Genomic DNA, 22,872 nt, shown 5'->3' with positions numbered 1-22,872 from the left:
ACAGCTTTCAAAACAAAACGATGATCAAGAAGGGGTGGATTAATTTTGTGAACAGCTGCCTTGAAGGAGAGCAGAGGATCACCACCGACACTGCCTCTGCAGTGACTTTACACCGGATAGTTTTCACAAACTTTCACCGGAGACAACTGGGATTCACTGATAATCCGCTGCAGAACCGACTATCCCCCGACTATCAAATGTGATTTTTACCGGGGAAGCCCCCCTGAAACGCGATTGGGCTTGTTTTGAGTAGCAATTTTGCGGGTTTTGTTGTGAAAACCTGGCAACCCTGTGTGCTACTGCAGCTGTCCCGCGAGTGGGCGTGGTTTCGGCGCAGACAGCGGACACACCCCCAGCGTTTGAGAGCAGAGAATGCTGCTCATTTTTTCAAGTTTTTGATAAGCTATTTTATGTACTTGCCGGATTTTTTTATGATTCAGATTTGCCTGGGTGGTTAATAACACATTTATCTGTGGTGTGAGGAACTCAGAACACATGTTTAGTTTTGACTTTACAGGGACTTTAAAGAGGTGTGAGAAAATGAGATGCATGTGAGATCCGCTTCATGTGCGACGTTTAATGTATTTATCTGTGCAAGCACTCGGTGAAGAGCACCAAAGATGTCTATTTACAACGAAGCATTGATCATTGTAGCCAATCACAGACATATACCTGTATGTTGAGTGCGTGAACACTACGACCAATCAGAGGTGTTTAACCCTCAGAGCCCGACGGCATCGCCCACGACGTCATACGGCACCTCCGATAAATATCTATATTATTTCATGAAACTTTTATCGATTTTCTTACCGTTTTTTCCAGCAGAAAGCTAACGAGCTAGCCATCACGGGGGTGTCTTTGGTGTCTTTGTAGCCTTTACAGAAGGTTTTCTATCCAGCCTGGAACATGTGCATCTTTTTGGAGTTGTTCAGCAATAAATCAAAACGCTTACATCCAAGATATATCCACTTGATGTCCATAATTTATAAATTTTCCGTCATTTTTGCCGCTAGCGCGATGCTAGCTGCCATTTTGGATGAGGGTTTGACCAATGACAGGCTGATCCGTCATCCACGTTGGTGTGCGTCATTACGCGAACCACAGCTCTGTTATTGTGGAGAGATAGACGCATGGCTAGTGTTGAGGAGAGAGAGAGAGAGAGAGACGCGCTGCAGTTTTGTGGAGAAAGTTTGAGGAAAAAGTTTGAGAAGAAAGTTTGAGGAGAAGTTCCTGATAGGAACTGTTTTGAGGCTTGGCACCAGTAAATATTCAAAATCCAAAGAGGCCAAAAGCGCCTGGACTTTTTTTGGAAAAATGTAAATAGTTTTGGTTCTGTATAAGTTATCATGTTTATTCCTGAGTTCCAGGACTCCAAAGACTTGAACAAACTGTTTTCCAGAGGAAATATGCTTAGCTTTTATTTATTTGTGTGTGTTTTCAATAAATATTTGAGTGATTCAATTTCCGTTTTATGTTTTCATTTGTCTTTATGGTCCCATAACTTATTTTACATTCAGGTGACATCAATGCAACACAAATATACTGACAGTGCAGCTTGTCTTGAAAAAAAAGAGGTGTGTCAATTGTCTGTGCACAACAGGGTTGATGTTTTACAAGCTTTTTTAGTAAATAACACCAGGCGGAAAATTAATTGTAAAAATACCCTTAGGTCTCTGAGGGTTAAGAATCAGTTCAACAGTGCTCAAAATGCTAGAGGGAAATGCTGGTATTGTCATATTTTTTTAAATTTCAGTACCGACTTGGTACCGAAGCCGGAGCATGGGGCCGGAACCGTGGGGAACGCGAGCCTGATCCTCCTCCTCAAAGAGCTTATCATGCATACTCCGCTCTCAAACAAACCATGCAAAAATCGTGTGTATCCTCGCCCATGATGAAGTGAGGGCAGGGAAGAACATGGCTTTTTTTTTTTAATGCCTTTTTGTTTGCCTTATGTCTTGTGCTTTCGTATTTTTAGGACAAACAACACTAAATAAGACAATCTAAATCTTTCACACAGATTGCTTGATGAAGCACAGAAGCTAACGCTGGTGTAGTGACAAATCGAGTCTCCCTTGGTTCAAGGTACTCTCTTTAGCATCTGATTACAATTCCTACAAAATCATGTTATGATAAATGCTGTTTCAACTATATTATAATGACCATTTATGTCTGTAGTTAGCTTATATACTGGCATAGCATACAGATAAGCGATAAGCCTGATAGCTTAGTTTATACACACATTTGCACTTACCCTACATATATTCTCAACCATCTGACTTTAATGCAATTATGTGTTAAATTAAGTGTTAAATGTCCAAATATTTCCGTTATAAATAAAACGAATGATGTTCAGTTATTCACTTTATATGCTAGTATTATTATTATTATTATTATTATTATTATTATTATTATTATTATTATTATTATTTATTAATTCACAGTTAATCAAGTTTAAGAAATTATGTTAACATTTAAAGCATGCTAACATATTCTGTATCACCAAATACACAAAATAATGATCTTTGAAAATAGCCTCACATGACCCCTTAAAATATATTTGACCGCTGCATGACATGAGATGTTTGGTTACTGTGTAATATCCTTGCGGCATCAAAGTGGTCATTTACTGTACTCGAAAAAAGTGTGGGGAAGGTTGCAACATGGCTTATTTCGCAAATCAGGAATGAGCTAGAGTCAGACTCCCTTCCTTCCTGGATGAAAGCAGACACGTGGCCATTCCTTCAAGTTAAAAAAGTAATTTTTTTATGATCAGATTTTTTGTCGTACTGTCTGTTTTGCATGAAGCATTGCAAAGTCATATCATTTTAATCAGTGTTTTCTTAGCTTCTAATGTATAGCTAACATGTGTCAAAGCTATTGTTTTAACATTTTGGCTTTCCAATACAAACAGTTTCTGAGAAACTCAAGGGAATGCAAAAATGTATTCATTTATAATGAATTTATGTAGAATTTATAATAGAGAATATGTTAAGGAAATAAAGCCTAGTAATTGTTAACTAGGCTATTATTTTATTGCAGTTATGTTATCAATAAACGTTGCATGTGTGGATGATACCACAACATGCCCTAGGACCCTGCTAAAATGGTTCACACTTTTTAAGGAGTAGGAAATAAACAATTTCAATATAAGAAAATTATAAATAAAGTTAGTTTGACTTTCCATGGCACTTTGTAGACAATTCTGTCATACTGATACAGTTCTAGACAGTTAAATAATATTAAAATCCCATGTAATTTGTAAAGTATTTGTTAACTAGGCTATTATTTTATTGCAGTTATGTTATCAATAAACTTAGCATGTGTGGATGATACCACAACATGCCCTAGGACCCTGCTAAAATGGTTTACACTTCAACCCCCAAATTTCAAACTAAAACTATGCCCTTGATGCATCAGACAAAGTATCCACAGTCTCTCTTCCTCTTATTGGGAGATTTTAATCTTGCTTCATTGTCTACAGTTCTTCCCAATTGTATCCAGTACTGTTGTACCAGAGACAATAAAACACTGGACCTGTTATATTCTAATATTGGGGAGGTACACAAGTTATTTTCACTTTGAAACAACTGATTGGGGAGATATTGACTATAGACTGTAAAAAAAGATGGACGACCCACCTCGACTCTCTACCATTGTAGAAAAGCCGCCAATGTCCAAATATGTCTGTGCAATAGTGATCGTGAAGTGGAATCAGTTACTACAGATTACTGCTGAGAAACTCATAATGGTGTGAAATAAAGAGTTATGGAAATGCAGAAATTAAAGTTGAAGCTCAAAACTCAGCAAAAGATGGTGCCTCAGCGTCTTTCTCAATCATGACGTCACACTCCTGTTTTTATAGCATCAAATAACTAACTAAAACCAAACTTATTTAAAAAACAAACACTTTTTTCAATTCAAGAACGGCATTTTCAATTGTTTTTGGGGACACTGTATGTAAAAAGACAATTGTTGTTGTGCATTTGTTGTATAAACATATTTATTAATATTTAAAAAGTGGTATGTGCCTTTAACTAGAAATGTCATTAATAATTTCATATTGATCTGAGAATATTTTATATTAGCTAACTTTTGGTGTTGGCAGGTCCGAGGTCCATCTTTTTCTACAAAAAAATAAAAACAAAACACAACATTAAGTGTTCTTTTTATTACATTTTACACCAACTTTCTAGCCTAGAAATCTAGACGCACCATAGCGGCATCAAATGTAATTTGCAGCCAGGGTAGTCTAACAACTCTCCGTTGGCTTGCGAATGTAATGGGGTGCCCCCTGAAGGTGAGCTCTGTTGCGTGAGTGGATGGAGCTGGGCGGAAGTTAAGCTCGCGGTCCCTTTAAAAATGCAGTGATTTCCCGTTCACTTCCGTTTTCCTCTGGCATGATAGGCAGGTGTTGCGCTAGTGCATCTCGAGAGCATTCTGGTTTGCGTTAAGCATTGTGCTCGTTCAGCGCTGTGGACCTGTAGGGCTGAAAATCCTCTCATTTTGGGCCTGAGGGTGTTCCACCGCATCGACGCATTTTGGGCGTGATCCAGACAGTATTGGTGGATTGTTCACCACTCTTACCGAGGGCCGATTAATTCTGCTGCAGAAATCGGTCTGCTGCTGTTTTGCTGCTGTGCTGTGCGGTGGCTCGTCACTGCGTCCCGCAAGGTTTCCTTCAAGTACACACGATCGTGTGTGTGGGTGTATGCCCAATCGCACCAACCTGAGTTAACGCGCCTCTTTGTGAGCGCGTCTTCCTTGGTGAGCGCGTCCTCTTCAGAGCGCGTGTTCGAGTGAGCGCTTGCGTGAACGCGTGGTGGAGTGTATGTGTTGAGACCATTTGATGTTATGTTTCCTTTGTGATGGATTTTTATTGTATTTTGTTTCTTGTGTTGTCGTTTTATTTTCTTTTTGTGTTTTGAACACTGTGAGTGGCTATTGTCACCTTTTTGATTGTTTATCAATTTCCAACCATCAATAACCATTAAAGGTGAACTATGTAGGATTTTTGCAGTAAAACATCCAGAAACCACTAGGCCAGTGTTATATATTTTGTTCAGTTGAGTACTTAGAATATCCCAAATGTTTTCAACTATTTGTAAATCGTGAGAATTTCTATTTTAACCAAGGAGCCGGGACGTGTGAGCTATGCGTGTGAGGGAGTCGCCTGTCGATTGCGTCATATCTGCGTCATTCTCGGTCTCCGGTTTTATTCAGTGAAACACTTTACTCTCACTGCAGTGTGAACAAGTGTCATAGCAGCCGCCGAGCGAACGTCATAACTTCCTTTTCAACACACTCAGATATATCTAATACGATAAACAGAGCTGCGTTACCTCACACTCAGCACTGGAGAAGAGGAAGTGCCGCCGGCAACCGTGTCATAATAAAAGTCCCGCCAGCGACTATGCCATAATAACAATCCCGCTCTTCAATCGCTCCTGCGGCCTTGCTCAGCTCCACAACACTCGCTCCTGCTCTGCTTCAGACTACAGTAATGTTAATAATCGCATCCATGAACATGATTTCTGCCCGAGTCCTATCCTGACTGTTTTCCACCGGCTGTGAGGTGAAGATCACATGTCCCGAGATTCTGCGCTCAAACGTGGCGTCATCAAACTACGCCTTTGTTTTGAACAGGCGACCTCTAGTGGACGGAAAAGTTACATAGTGTAGCTTTAAGGGCTATTATCTACTGTGACAGGAAGGTTTATATTTATTTTGCTTGTTTGTGTGGATTGTGGTGTTGGTTGTTTATTTGGGTGTGCTTGATTTCGCTTGTTTAATGATTTGTATGGTGTTAATTAAGGTTGTGTGAAACTTTAATTTTTTTTTTCTTTTGAACCTTCCCTTCATAAGTGTTGAATTATTTATTGGGATCTTGATATTCAAGAGATGCATTCACAGGTGGCCACGGGATGGTAACGTTTTTTGTTGTTGTTGTGTGTAAATGTTATTTGATTTTGTATGTTTTCTTTTGAAGTAGTTTTTTGTATGGTTATCCTTTTAAACCTTTACGAAAGGTTGATTAAAGATTTGATGTACACATCTCTGCTTGTCTTTTCCATTTGTTTGGAAGACCTGTAGTTGAACATTTACAATACATATATTTGGCGGCGGTAGCTTCCGTCTCACGAGCTTGAAAAACCAAACTCTAGTCAGGCCAATCACATTGTGTTTAGAGTCGGTGGGCGGGCTTAACAAAATGACGGCAGAGTTGCAACATTTCCATGTGAATTCCCTGCTAACAAAAAAACAAAAAAAGGAAGATCTGTTCAGAGTTTTGCCGACCGGATACGGCAAAAGTTTGATATATCAACTGGAAAAGCATGGGACTCTCATCCACAACCCGCTTGTGATTGTTGTCTCACCACTGATAGCGCTCTGGTTGGTTGTAGCGCTATCCTATTGCGTGCAGAGGGAATTTGAAAGACAACCGTTTATCCCGCTCCTCGGATTGAGCCCTACCAATGGCGTGTTCCCAGACCCAACATCTTGATGTGGGTCTGGCTTGGCAGGCTACCAACTTTCAGAAATCAAAGGTGAATCAAAATAATGTAAATCCAAAGTAATTTTTCTAAAGTGCCCCTAATTAAAGGTCCATTGAGAACATACATGTTTATGAACCTTTATGACCTATAAATAATATTGAATATTTGTTGTGTATCAAAATAGATCATTGTGTATCATCATCCAGGTACACAGTGACAAATTGTCAAATAACAGATGACAGAGAATAGCAAAAGTATAGGTTGCAAAAAGCTGATTTGGTTGTATTTCAGTCATTGAGGGATGACCTTCATAAGGTCATTCAGCATATTGTGGTGTTTTCATTTAGGGCGACATGACTATTTTTAGCAGATATTCATCGTCATTTATATACAGTGGTTGATATAATTCGATCTGTTTTTGTTTATTTACTGGTGCCCTCATTCCCTCAAATACATTTTTAAAGCCCTTTACTGGCCGATAAAAAGCTAGCATATGGCTTTAAAAGACTTATAACAACTCATAACACATGATATCTGTTACGGAACTGCTCCGAGACTCAAAAGGTTGAGGATCCAAATGCAGCTTTATTAGAGGAACAATCCAGATACGTAATCCAAAGTACAGGCAACTGGTCAAAACACAGGCAGGCAGTCCAAACAAACAAACACACAAAGCTGGGAACAAAGGCAAACGGGAAATTTACAGACCGAGAGACATGAACCAGGAAAACGCTCAGAGATGCAGTGTAACAACATACAAAACCTTGCAGTGAATGACAGGGTCTGCGTCCGAAACCTGGAAAATGCTGCCTTCAGAGGACACATTTCAAAGCAGGAAGGCACCAAGGCACATCCTAATCTAACGTGAGCTTCACTTCCTGTCTCCTGAGATACCTTCATCTGATCGATTTTTGAAGGCAGCATTTTTGTATCCTTCGCTGCCTTTGATATCCCACAATCTTGTGCTTTCCATTCTGTGACAGTTGAGTTGGAAAAAAAAAGATGGCATTCGAAGTTGCGTTTGCTGGTCAGTTTGTGTGTAAATGTAAGTTTTTTTACCAACTTTTTCCACTTCTGATGTCATTTCTAGCGAGAAATTACTGATGTAATAATTAAATATTTGTTTAGTTCTCACCAAAGCTCTCTCTATTGTACATCATTAAACATTTACACTGCCTAAAACGTCTGTCCTGAATCAGTTTCGTGAGGTGCCTTCATGCACAAACTCTGTCATATGCTGCGTTCACACCAAACGCGAATAGAGCATCAAAATCGCGTCTACCGCATCTAGTTTGATGCTTGAACATTTTGAATCCATTCGCGCGTCCACAGCGAATTGGACGCGCGTATAAATTGAGCATTTGAAGCGAAATGGACGCTCGTTCAAGGCGCTCCAGGAGAAATATGTCATAAAACACCACTCTGCCTCTTTTCATTTTCATTAAAAATATATATTAAACATTAATAACCACACAAATGTGGTCCAGGCAACTCCTACATTATCTTCACTCTATGTGTATTTAAATATCCTTAAAAAAATAAAGTTATGAAATTTGTCTTTGCCCTCAGTCAAAACGATTTGGCAGACAACAAAAGATAGATTCATGACACCAAAGATCGCCCGTTAGATCCACACAAGATGAACCACTACAGGACATCAGAGCCAGCGGCAAACGTCAGAAGGACTGGCCAAGGAAAGGCTGCTCTCGCCGGGGTTAATGAGCGCTGAGCACCTGGTGATCGCCTGGATCTCACAACTTCAAAAACACAAGATTATTTTTTTTTTTAAATAGGCGCTCTCTTTATAAATAAACCACAGATTTGAGCTTTAAACAACTACATTCCCACCTGAAAAAGTCTTAAAACTACATTTTGTGACACAACAGTATTTTTAAATTATGCAGGGTTTCTCATCACGTCACTTTACCACCGGACAGCAGTGAGCAGGCTCCTGATTGGTTAACGCGGCGCGAATTGACGCCAAAGTTCAAATTTTTCAACTCGGGCGTCAGATGTGAATTCGCTTCAATTTTTTTACGGTCTATGCTTCAAACGCGTGATTGCACAAAAAGCACCACTCGCGCAAGACGCTCAATTCGCGTCCAATTCGTGTCATTCACACGAATGAGGCGGATTCGCGTCCATCGCGCCGCAGGACCTCCAGACGCGCGTCAACGCGCCTTTCCATTGACATTGAAACATTGAACAACATTGAAATCACTCGCTCCTGACGCTCTATTTGCGTTTGGTGTTAACGCAGCATTACAAGCCATTGTCTGATGAGGCAATGAGTCAGCTGCCTATATTTTCGGACGCAGACAGGGTGAACAGGCTGGATATAGGCAGAGGTAATGAGGTAAATGAGACAGGTGTAAACAATGAGTGTTGATGAGTCCGGGCAAAGGTTTATGGGTAATGTAGTCCTTGATGGAGTGACAGTCTGGGGTGGAGTGCCCTCGGGTGGTAATGACGGGCACTCTCACTGGTGAATCGTGACAATATGATACTTTTTGTAATCTTTTCTTATCCATTTTTACATAAATTGTTGCATTGAATTGAATGAGACGAGTTTACATAAGAATGGATCAATGAATGATTTACACATTTATTTCTGCTTGTGTTTCACGCAATGAAAGGGAACAGGTTGCATTATGCCTGAGATCTGCTCTTGGGTTCCACAAACAGACAAACAGGTTTGAAAAGTCAGAAAAATTAGGAAAAGCTGCTGCACCTTTTCTGGCTCACTTATTACCTCAAATGTCCCTTGTGAATATTCTTTTGAATTGATATTGTGTGGTCACATTTGTGAAATTTCTGTGAATTTTTGTGGGCAAAAAGGTTCTTTGTCTAATGTCAACAGTACAGTTAGGTATACAATTCCTATCATTTCTAGTCAGAAAAATCAACAGCCATTTATGAGCACTGATGATTCATAGCACACATTTTCATGTCACAAGCTTTTCAAAAGCTATTGTGTAAATGGCTTCATGACTTTGTGACTCATGGCATCCTGGACATTAATATTTTAACGATTTATAAAAGGTGACTAACTGTCTGACCATAGAGATAAGGGTTAGGCTCATGATTTTTCAGGACTCTGGGTGTACATTATCACTGTTTGGTGCTCGCTTTTGAACCGGGAAACAGTGATGTCAGACTAAACAAGTGGATTGAGAGACAAATGTTTTAAATGTATGTGTACCAAAATATTTGATGAATATTTAATTAGTGTATTCAAGATGTTAACACCATTTTTTTTAGCCTACATTGAAAATATTTGTGTTTCCATGCATTTTGTATATAAATATCTCCCCTATAGTGATAGGTCAGTTTAAAGGTCTGTTCACACTTCACACCAAGAACTAGCCTATAACTATCTTAGCGTTTACTCCAGCGTTGTTTATAATAAATGCGTGCCTGTCTCTTTAAATGCCCGAGCTCGTTAAAGCATGATGATGGATTTCTGATTGGCAGTCAATGTTTTTATCGTTCATCAGTTGGATAAAATCGCTCTGAAAGTGATTCCAACTATATGGCTTCTTAGTGCCGTTTTTGAGAACGATTTTTAGCACTATCTTTTATATTTAGTTATCTTCCTTGGTGTGAACAGGCCTAATGCACTTATTTGTCAATATAATCATTCATTTATGATCATTTTTGGTATTTATTATTGGTGTAAATTAGTTAAATAAAAGTTATTTCAGCACGTGATTAATGCTGCGTTCTAGGCAGGTTTTTGAGCCCGTAAATTACAACTTCAACCCACGACTCACGACTTTGTAGTGTTCCAGGCAAAGTCACGCCAAACTGCCTGAGTGCAAGGAATTGTGTGGTAGTTAGATGTAAACAAAGCATGGTGGACCGTGCGGGGTGTATGCTCATTTACAATCATTTCTATTGCCAAAGGTGCTTACTCCTTGCTTATTTGAGGGAAACGAAGGAGAAAAACAGCGCAGACGGCAAGAAAAGCTGTTATACCTTTTATTTTACGTTATTTGTATATTTGTTTCATAAACACTGCATCCGTAGTTCACGAGTTCACGGGTGGGAAGTCACGGGTTTGGCTGCCGTTCCAGTCCACTTTCACGGGTTACGGATTGCCCGGAACGCAGCATAATTCTAACCAACGAGAGCCTGGAACTTTGCATACCTAATGTGACATTCTGACTTCACTTCAACCGGCTTTAACCGGTACTCACAGCTCCGTGCTCAAATCAGGTAACGTTAACGTGTTCTGAGAGCGTTTCTCTTGAAATTCGTCAAAATGTTGGTGAATTAATTAATTGGAGTGAAATTACACCAATTTTAACAGTTAATTTGACTATGAGAGTATTACTTTATGTATAATGATAAACGGTTGTGGTTGTAACGGCCTAGTCACATTCAGTCAGTAACGAGGTAATTTAAGCTTTAAAACTAGTAAACGTGCATATGAAATCACCGGAAGTGCTGCGCTTTCAGGGCTGTTGGACATGGTGTTGTATTTGAGGTAAAAAATTATATAAATACTGTTCGGTTTATCACACCAACCGATTGTTTCGTGTCTTAAGACATTAATGTGTCGTCACGAGCCGCATGGATTAATTTGAAGTTGTCTGTGCATGTTTTTTTTTACCCTGATAGATTTAGTCACCATTGACATCCATTATATGAGTGACACACAGCAACGGTTGAAGTTAAAAATCTCCATTTGTGTTCTACTGAAGAAACAAAGACACCTACACCTTGGATGGCCTGGGGGTAAGCAGATAAATTTCAAATTTTCATTTTTGGGTGAACTATCCCTTTAATGTACTAAAAACATTTAAATCAGTCCATGTGAGTACAGTGGTTCAATATTAATATTATAAAGCGACAAGAATATTTTTCCTGCGCAAAAAAAAAACTAAATAATGACTTTGTATAGTGATAACCGATTTCAAAACACTGCTTCATGAAGCTTCGGAGCGTATCGAATCAGTGAGTCGATTCAGCGGTTCAAGTCACGTGATTTCAGCAGTTTGGCGGTTTGACATGCGATCCAAATCATGATTGGACTCGCTGATTCGATATGCTCCCTCCAAAGCTTCATGAAAAATATTCTCGTCGATTTATAATATTAATATTAAACCACTGTACTCACATGGACTGATTTAAATATGTTTTTAGTACATTAATGGATCTTGAGAGTGTAAATTTCAGTGCTGCCTGAAATTTATTTCATTGCATTGCTGAAATTGGAGTGAAATTATTAGTTATACATAATAAAACATCATTTGTGACAAAAAATATGGAAATAATTAGTCGTTTTCATCATATTGTTTACTATATTTATTTGCTCGCTCAGTCGTTGTGGGTTTTGGTTCTTTTGCAGTTGTTGGCTGCAAAGACGTTCAAAATAACTGAAATAGTTTGGCGAAGTGATATAGAACTGTAATGCGGTCAAGAGCTGCCTGGAACTACTTTAGCGTGCATTTCCCTGAAAATAATTACACACCTTAGAACCAGTGTTGCCTTGGAAAGTAGCTAAAGCCTGCCCAAAAAGTCGCTAAATGTCGTTAGATGACGGCATGCGTCAATTAGCATATATGTGACATTTTCTGTAAGTCTCCACAAGGTTTTTAACACACTGTTGCTGGTAGTTTGGCCCATTCCTCCATGCAGATCTCCTCTAGAGCAGTAATGTTTTGGGGCTGTCGCTGGGCAACACGGATTTTCAACTCCCTCCAAAGATTTTCTATGGGGTTGAGATCTGGAGACTGGCTAGGCCACTCCAGGACCTTGAAATTCTTCTTACGAAGCCACTCCTTCGTTGCCCGGGTGGTGTGTTTGGGATCATTGTCATGCTGAAAGACCCAGCCCCGTTTCATCTTCAATGCCCTTGCTGATGGAAGGAGGTTTTTACTCAAAATCTCACAATACATGGCCCCATTCATTCTTTTCTTTACACGGATCAGTCATCCTGGTCCCTTTGCAGAAAAACAGCCCCAAAGCATGATGTTTTCACCCCCATGCTTCACAATAGGTATGGTGTTTTTACCAAAAAGTTCTATTTTGGTTTCATCTGACCATATGACATTCTCCAAAACCTCTTCTGGATCATCCAAATGCTCTCTAGCAAACTTCATACGGGCCCGGACATGTACTGGCTTAAGCAGGGGGACACGTCTGGCACTGCAGGATTTGAGTCTCTGGCGGCATAGTGTTACTGATGGTAGCCTTTGTTACTTTGGTCCCAGCTCTCCGCAGGTCATTCACTAGGTCCCCCCGTGTGGTTCTGGGATTTTTGTGGTTCTTGTGATCATTTTGACCCCACAGCGTGAGATCTTGCGTGGAGCCCCAGATCGAGGGAGATTATTAGTGGTCTTGTATGTCTTCCATTTTCTAATAATTGCTCCCACAATTGATTTCTTCACACCAAGCTGCTTACCTATTGCAGATTCAGTCTTCCCAGCCTGGTGCAGGTCTACAATTTTGTGTCTGGTGTCCTTTGACAGCTCTTTGGTCTTGGCCATAGTGGAGTTTGGAGTCTGACTGTTTGAGGTTGTGGACAGGTGTCTTTTATACTGGTAACGAGTTCAAACAGGTGCCATTAATACAGGTAACGAGTGGAAGACAGAGAAGCCTCTTAAAGAAGAAGTTACAGGTCTGTGAGAGCCAGAAATCTTGCTTTTTTGTAGGTGACCAAATACTTATTTTACACCATAATGCAAATAAAATCTTTAAAAATCAGACAATGTGATTTTCTGGATTTTTTTTCTCATTCTGTCTCTCACAGTTGAAGTGTACTTATGATGAAAATTACAGGCCTCTCTCATCTTTTTAAGTTGGAGAACTTGCACAATTGGTGGCTGACTAAATACTTTTTTACCCCACTGTAACCTTTTATAAAACATTAGTGAAAGTTGTGGGAATCTTTTAGCTGGGAGAGCTGAGTGAGAGATGGATGGAACACAAACATCTTTACTGTTGAGAATCAGGTATTAATGAAGAGAGAAATGAGGGAGCGATGTGAGAATTAAAAGATGGAGTGATAGAATTACAGTATGTGGCTGCTAAGGTGTTCAGAGGGGTTTGGCTATATTATTTATAGTATTGTTTCAGATTCTTCGGTCAGTGTAAATCTATGAGATTTTTCCACACTTTATGCGCTAGTTTTTATTGTCTGCCGACTGAAAATCTTAAAAAAAATTGAAAGAACTTTTCTTCATCAAGCCACATCATTTGAAGAATGATTTGTTCCGATCTCTAACTTTTGAGTCTTAAACAAAAGCTACCAGTCTGAGTAATGGCCACTATTGAATTCATTTTTGCTGAGTAAGGTCATAAAATCAGCATGCATGTAAATGCACCCACACTTTCTGAAAGAGTGTGTGTTAATGTTGTAGACTTTATGAGTGAAACAGACAGAGTAAGAGGATCTGTAATGAGGTCAGCAGGACACAGCGTGTTTAACTCATTATTGTTCTAGGGTTCTCTGTGAATGTCATGGAAGATTCCCGCTGCCAACTGAGTGAGTAAAACCTGATAATTCCCAAATATGATGTCTAACACTTTCAGACATTTGAATGAATCTATTGCCCCCTGGAGTACTAATGCTGTTACTGGCACGGTAGCAAAAAACGTCACACTTTGGTCTCATTGTGCAAGATTTTTTGAGTGCATCTTTTGACTTTTTTTATTTATAGTGCAACTTGCTCTGCCTTTTAAACAACTCTCTTTTTTTCACTGACATCATCAATCCCTCTTACATGTCTTCATTCTACTATGAAGCGCCCACTTAAAACGATCCAACCAAGAAAATCAAGTTTTTTCTCTCTTGAGAATGTCCTTGTAAATACGTCACATTACGCAAATAAAAAGAGTTGCAAATTGCGGTTCATGTTGATGCATGTGCAACGGAATCACGCGCATGAAATTGTGTTGGCCAAACATTCGCATCTGTGTTTGCATTTTTTCTGACCTCAACCATAGACAGGAAGTCATTTGTATAGGTTTGTGTAGTTGCTCGGAGCTGCTGGCTTTTGTTTTCCTACTGTTTTTTTGAAGACAATAGTGGATTTATAGATGCGGAATTCCAAACTGGATGGATCGTTATTGATGGGAATTATTAACTGCTTTAATAGGCCATAACTATTGCTACTAATGCTGTGTTGTTTTCCCATTTCAGTAATTTGCTATGAAATCTTACATAAAGCCAGCGAGACCATGAGCCTATGAAGGGGCGCAGGTTCCTTGTTCTATTTCAGCCGGAATATATTAACAAGTTATCACAACTCTTGCACGAACATTTTCATAGCTTACATTCATTATCGTGTACAAATTAGATTAGTCATCATGGCTTGGGCGATTTGGAGATTTGGCGGCATCACAGAGATGATGTCATCGATCAGAGTAGCCAGTAGGAAAGTTCTCATTTGTTTCAGACAAACAAGCAAACATAACCTAACCTTGATGATGTGTTCTTCTGGCAAGTACAGCTCAACCTCTCATGGGGAGTCATGGAAAAACCGTCTGGAGTTGTCATCCCACCCAGAGATTTTATTTAAACAAGAACGCCCGCGCGTACCTCCGTCTGGGGGTCTAAAAACTGAGAGTATCGTGAATGACCCACATTGCGACTCCCTCTCGCAGCTGCTGCTGCTTCTGCTCTGGAAATTGTGAACAAAGCCTGGCACTACGTCATTCTTTGTTGTAAAGCTGCTGCTATGATAATGTTTATTTTAATATGATGATAAAATATGTTTATATCTCAATCGGGGCCCACTATGTCTCATAAATACCACTGATGTCAAAATAACTCTGCATGCATGTCACTCCTTTACTTTTAAATGCCCCATCGGTATGATGCCCTATTGCTCACTCTCTAGCAATCCACCGTGACATCCTTGCCGTAAGCCAGAACACCTTGCAACTAGGCATGTGGCGGTATCAAATTTTCATGTTTCATGCTTTTATCACGTTATACAGTATCATCACGATATTGAAATGGGTTGCAAAAAAGTGTTGTCATACTATATAACAGGTGTAATAACTTTTTATTACAAAAAGAACTCGATACAATAGAATAAAATAAAGCAATACAAAAAAATTTATAAAGTAAACAAATGTTTCAAAGTGAAAAAAATTATAAAGAACAATAGGTATCACTTTACAAAAAGGTCTCATTAGTTAAAGCTACACTATGTAACTTTTCCGTCCACTAGATGTCGCCTGTTCAAAACAAAGGCGTAGTTTGATGACGCCACGTTTGAGCGCAGACTCTCGGGACATGTGGTCTTCACCTCACAGCCGGTGGGAAACAGTCAGGATAGGACTCGGGCAGAAATCATGTTGATGGATGCGATTATTAACATTACTGTAGTCTGAAGCAGAGCAGGAGCGAGTGTTGTGGAGCTGAGCAAGGCCGCAGGAGCGATTGAAGAGCGGGACTGTTATTATGGCATAGTCGCTGGCGGGACTTTTATTATGACACGGTTACCGGCGGCACTTCCTCTTCTCCAGTGCTGAGTGTGAGGTAACGCAGCTCTGTTTATCGTATTAGATATATCTGAGTGTGTTGAAAAGGAAGTTATGACGTTCGCTCGGCGGCTGCTATGACACTTGTTCACAATGCAGTGAGAGTAAAGTGTTTCACTGAATAAAACCGGAGACCGAGGGTGACGCAGATATGACGCAATCTACAGGCGACTCCCTCACACGCATAGCTCACACGTCCCGGGTCCTTGGTTAAAATAGCAATTTTCTCACGATTTACAAATAGTTGAAAACATTTGGGATATTCTAAGTACTCAACTGAACAAAATATATAACACTGGCCTAGTGGTTTCTGGATGTTTTACTGCAAAAATCCTACATAGTTCACCTTTAATGTTAGTTAATGCGTTAAAATTAACAATGAGCACATTTGTTACAGAAGTTCTTATTATTTGTAACGTTAGGTAAAAATACAACTGCTATTTAATATTAGCTCAGGTCCATTAAATAATACAACTTTTGATTTGAATAATGTATTAAATGTTGAAATTAAAAATAACTACACTCTAAAAAATGGTGCTACATAGCGGTTCTTGGCTCGTAATCATAGGGGAACCACTTTTGGTGCTATATAGCGCCATATATTAACAGGTTCTGTATATGGTAGCGGTGCTATATAGCACCTCAGTCATCCCAAAGAACCGCTGAAGAACGGACTGAAGCACCAAGATTTGGTGCTATACAGCACTTAAAGTGGTTCCCCTATGATTACGAGCCAAAGAACCACGTTTAGTGCTGTATAGCACCATTTTTTCTTTTGAGTGTATTAATTAATACATTTAGAGGATGATTTTTCACTGTCAGTTTATGTTAACTAATGGAGCCTTATTATAAAGTGTTACAGAACAATAATAAAGAATCATAATATTTTCAATCAATATCTAGGGTTGCCTGTTGTAGTTCACATTAAAATAAAGTATTTGGTGCTGCGATGAACACCATTGCAAATACAAAAATCTGAATGACTGTTTGAAACATTTAAATATTGTTCAGAAACATAAAGTAGCACATCTGCTTTGTTTACGGGGTTACCGCTGCATTTCTGCTGTTCCATCAGCTCCATCTGCTGTCAGAGAGTGAATGTGCATTTTCATTCAGCACGTCTCCTTTACTCGTTCCGCCATGCACTTCTCATCCGTGTCGGTCTTGATTTGTTTAAATTAACTGATTAATCGTTAACCATAACCTCTTGAATCTGAAGTAGGGTAATACTAAGTTATCATGTTACTTAACCATCACTTGCTTAACCAACACTCAAATTTCAGTGACTTAAAAAAAACAATTATCACTAACCATGCATAAACTCAGTTTGTACTGCATACAGCGCAGTCAGACTTTAGACAATATAGGGAATATCACTTAACAAGTGCTTTTAAATTTGCTGACATATTAGAAGTGCTCTATTAGATTGCATATATAAATTTAGAGCAGGTTGTCTTGAACGAGCCCAAACACATTGATTTGTGTTTCTATATGTATTAACTCAATATTTTTACTTTTACAAACTTTTTAATGTTGTGTTAGTTGATGCCTTCATCTTGTTGTATTGTGTTCATTTAGAAAAACCAGTCTATTTCATATACTGTAGATATTTATGCATGCGTCTATTACGATTGCAGACACTCGGTAAACTTGCGCTCGAATGTTCATGGGCCGGCTTTGACCATTCCAATATGGCGGGTGGATTACGTATCACACAACCCATTGAAACGGCTGCCAATGAGGCATCTATGTACTGTATAAATGTCTATGGGCTAAAGCTATAAGACTTATGGGATCTGATTGCGTCGCGATCATGACGTGTTTTCCAACGTCATTTGAAAGTTCAACCAATGGAAAATGGACCTCAGGTGTGGGTATAGTGGCACAGTAAGCACTCAAGACAACACTCATTGGTGGGCATGTACTGCTCTATGGCATCAGATGTCGGCTGGATGTGAGGTTGAAGGCCAAGGCATGAGATAGTCGGTTCGGCCCCATTCTGCAGCGGATTATCAGTGAATCCCAGCTGTCTCCGATGAAAGTTTGTTAAACTGTCCGGTGTAAAGTCACTGCAGAGGCGGATGTTGATGGTGATCCTCAGCTCTCCATCAAGGTGGCTCTTCACAAAATTAATCCACCGCTTCTTGATATCATCGTTTTTGTTTGGTAAATTTTTGAAGCCAGGTAATATGCATTTACATGATGAAGGCATAACTAGATAGCAAACTGTAGGCTGTAGTAACTAATGGTACTGACTAGGGCTGCGCAATATATCGAAATTATCGAAATATCGCAAATGTTCATATCGCAATATGCATATCGCAACGGCACGCAATATCTGAATGGTTTGAATAGGCTACTTCAACATTGTGAAAAGTGTACGTTTTAGGTTGATGCATATAGCAGAGAATAGACAGGGCACACAACTGTTACTTATGTGACTTGCTTGACATTAAAAAGAGTTATTAAACGCAATAACTTGCATAAAACAACTCCTTGCTGTCTGCTGTCTGACACACACATACTGAAACGTGCGCACAAGCCGCCTCTCTGAAAGCATGTGATCCCTTCAGTTCTGTTTCGTGCCTTGTTACACACTCAAACTGTCAAACTGTGCATTAGGTCTTAAATTGACAGCCTGCTAATACAGTAAACCTAAACCTGCTAATACAGTAAACCTGCCGCTGTCTGTCAAACAACAAAAGAAAAAGAGAAAATCACTCTGTGCTCTTGGCTGAATAACCTTTGTATCAGTGTATATTTAATTAATGTGAAGACTACTGTTTTTAGTTCTTATTTTTAATAATAAAGATAAATAATCGTCCACCCCTAGTTCAGGTGGCTTTGTTTACCTGGATGTTCTTGATGTTAAGTTTTAGGTTGATGTAACTATATATTACCAAGTCAAGCAAAGAGTTGTTGGTATTTAAATATTGGCATTACATTTTTTGTTTGTTTACATTGTTGTTAAAATTTTATTGTCAGATTTGTGACATAAATTTTTGCTAAAACACTGCTGGTCACTTTCAGAAGTTGTAGCGATGCTTTCTTTTCCCAGAAAGAATGTGAAACGCATAAATGGTATAATTCTCAGTTCTTAAGTATTTTTTAAAAATATAATTTAAATAGATTTTACACACTTAAAGCAATATCGTATTGCATATCAAATATCACATTATTTAACAAGGATATCGTGTATCGCATTTTTCTTCAATATCGCACAGCCCTAGTACTGACAGTAACTCGCGAATGTGCTCTAGTTATGATAGTGTTAGGAGAGGGGCCAGGCTCAGTGACTCCAGTGTGTCATCGAGCCACCGGTTTAGCCCTGCCCAAAAAATCCTGAAGACAAATGGGGAAAAACTGTTGAATGGTCTAACTCCACAATTCAGTACTACAGTCTTTGTAACGTGTTTCAGCAATACATTTCTAACATTTATAATTAGTTTAGAAACAAATCTCAGAATTGGGACTTTTAAATGAGACTGTAAACGATACAGAACACCCTAGCAACCACATAGCAATGAATTAAAAAAAGCCAGCTGTGAGTTTCTGCAGGCAAACAGCACTACCATTGTCTCCAGAACATGTAGAAATCCAATTGAGCATTCATTTTCTTTGTCTATAAGGGCTCCAGTCAGGAGGATGTCCAAGATCATCTCTGACTATCATTTAGCCCAGAAATGATGTAACCATGACAGGCTTGATTTATAGTAAGACCCAAAACAAGGGGGGGGGGGAAGGTAATATTTAAGAGGTCTCAGACGTGCCTCTGCTGGAAAAAAATGCAGCTCTCCTTGGAGAGGGCAAGAGAGGGCAAACCCCTCAGGGGTCTGTTTCCTGCTCCCAAAGAGAGCGTGCTTTAGGAATCCATGGCGAGTAGTCCACTAACTGATCCTGAACATGCTAAACTTGGCTAGTTTATGAGTTCTCAGACACTCAGACAGACAGTCTATCCGTGGATGGCCTCTGTTAGTCTGGAAATACGCTGCGTCATACATGAATGGCCGAGATGGGAATGAAAGAATGTCAGTGATGAATGAACACTGATCCCCCTGGTGAATTTCTCTTGACCGGTGCAGTTTACAACCCATTTGAAAAAGTTGCTTACATTATGTAAGACTTCTGTTAGAGGTTTGGTTTGGGCTACTTACAGATGTGCATCTGACATCAGTGAGTAATTGTGTGCAACAGACGTGTTGCTGAGGAAACGTTAAAGGTGTAGCTCATCCAAAAATGAAAAATCTTTCATTATTTACTCATCCTCATGTCGATCCAAGCTTTTATTTTTCCACGAAACACAAAAAGACAATTTTGTTAGAATATTTACAGCCCCCTCAACCGTTAGAAGTGAGATCTATCTATCTATCTATCTATCTATCTATCTATCTATCTATCTATCTATCTATCTATCTATCTATCTATCTATCTATCTATCTATCTATCTATCTATCTATCTATCTATCTATCTATCTATCTATCTATCTATCTATCTATCTATCTATCTATCTATCTATCTATCTATCTATCTATCTATCTATCTATCTATCTATCTGTCTGTCTGTCTGTCTGTCTGTCTGTCTGTCTGTCTGTCTGTCTGTCTGTCTGTCTGTCTGATGTTATCTATCTATCTATCTATCTGTCTGTCTGTCTGTCTGTCTGTCTGTCTGTCTGTCTGTCTGTCTGTCTGTCTGTCTGTCTGTCTGTCTGTCTGTCTGTCTGTCTGTCTGTCTGTCTATCTATCTATCTATCTATCTATCTATCTATCTATCTATCTATCTTATGTATGTATGTATGTATGTATGTGCTGGAGCACTTAGACTCTGTGTTCGCACACCTGCTCTCGAGAGTGACCCAGTATGAGCCAGTTGTCGAGGTAGTTCAGGATGCGAACCCCGTGCTGCCTGAGTGGCAACCAATCTACCGGACGAACGCGTCCGTGGAGGGGTTCGCCACCAACATCCTGAACGGAAGCCTGAGAAGGGATCGGTTCAGGACGGGCAGGTCCAGGATTGGCTGTAACCCACCGGTTTCCTAGGGTACAATGAAGTAAGGACTGAGGAAGCCGGACTTCATTTCGGCTGGAGGGACAGGCTCGATTGCACCCTTCGCCAGTAGGGTGGCAACCTCCGCACGCATGACTGGGGCCTTTTATTGGGCCCCACCATGGAGCGCGGACTCCCCGGAAGCGGGGAGGAGCCTGCGCGAACTGAATCGCACAGCCGAGCCTGATGGCCTTCGTGACCCAGCGGACAGTCCCTGAAGCTGTAGCCAGGCTCCCAGGAACTGACCAGCGGGGTCACTCGAACCACAGATGTACCCCGGGTGGGGCAGCGAGGCAGCGTGAGGAGGCGGGCTCACTCAACCCCCCCACATCACCAGGTAAGGCCAGGTGTTTCTCCCGGACCACAGCTGTGGACATCGCCTGACAGAGGGAGCGTGTGGCCACCTTCACGGGAACAGTGGAAAAGGGCGGGAACAGTGGCGGCACGCAGCCCATAGAAGAGCCCTGGGTCGGCTCCAACCTTGTGTATGTGCAAAGGGGCGGCGGCCTGCCCCGTAGCTCTGCAGGACCACGCCACCGAAGTAGACGAGCCCACAGGCTCTGGGAGGGTGCTTAGGACAGCCACGCCACGTCAAAGCCCTCTGTGGACACCGTAGTGCGCAACAGAGAGTTCAACAGTGGGGGGGGGGGGCAGTGTACCCTAGGCCGCGGCCCCATCAAGGGCAGAGAAAGCGGAGGAGGCCACCAAACGGTCGCGGGAAGCACGGGGACTTCCGGGACCACGTGATCTCCCCATGCACCTCGGGAGCGAAAGGCATTGGGGGCGGGACCCAACAGCTGTCGTGTGTCGCCCCCCAAAAACCAATCGCGCAACCACGAGTGCTCGCGACAGGGCGGAGTTCCACACCAGCGCGAGGCTCGCGGCTACCCGAGATAACATGGCTGTCAACTTTAGGTCGGATCAGGCAGCGCTGACACACCCAGAGGTGGAGCACAACCTAATCGTCATCCCCAAAGGACTCCAGCCCACCTTGGGATGCGGCGATCGACATCTCACTGCTATCTGGAGTGTGTACGAAACGAACGAGGCGTCAGAGACGGGACGCTGTTTCAGTCCAACACTCGCGGGAAGCGATGTGCGAGAGGGGGGCGTGGCCCGAGGAACGTATCGTCGGGGTTCTTAATACCAAAGCATCGCCCTCAGGTCACCCTGGCCACCAGCCAAAACACCACCTCACTCAGAGACGGTAGATTGGGGGGTGGCAGAGGGGACTCTCTCTCCTCACGGAGATCATTGAGTCTCGACCGCGACATCGCGATGGTCACGTTCCCGCAGTGGGAACATGACACATCCACAAACACTGCCCGAACGTGCTGAAGCCCAAACACGTTGAGCAGTGAATGTGCCCATAGACAGCAACGGAGATCGATCGCACCCGGAAGTGCACGGGCGAGCCGTCTTGAAAAGACGTGCCACGCGCAAGCTCTTTTTGTGAGAGGAAAGCCTCGCAGTCGATGCCGAAGCGCCCAGGGAAACACACACCAGCCGTCTAGCAGTCCACTGCGCAGATCAGCAGGCAGGAAGTATGCGATCACTGGAACGCGCCGTCACACCAACACCGACTGGAAAGCCGTTAGTCTCGAAGAGGCTGACAGAGTCTCTGAAGGCTTGTGAGGAGTGAAGAGGTAGGTACTCTTGGCTCCGAAAGCAGAAACATAATGCGATATTGCCATGTACTTCCTTTTATACTCACGCGGTGAGGCGGAGTTTTGTATGCAAATTCCGCATTCTCCATGGCATTGGCATGCCATTGAGCGTTTTCTAAATGCTCGAAGATGATAGGCTTCTAAGCGAAACCCCCATTCGTTAGTCAC

The sequence above is a fragment of the Gobio gobio genome (assembly GCF_949357685.1).
Source record: "Gobio gobio genome assembly, chromosome: 12".
Taxonomy (NCBI): Eukaryota; Metazoa; Chordata; class Actinopteri; order Cypriniformes; family Gobionidae; genus Gobio; species Gobio gobio.
The sequence above is the reverse complement of the archived record's forward strand: the minus strand, read 5'-3'. Positions refer to the sequence as shown.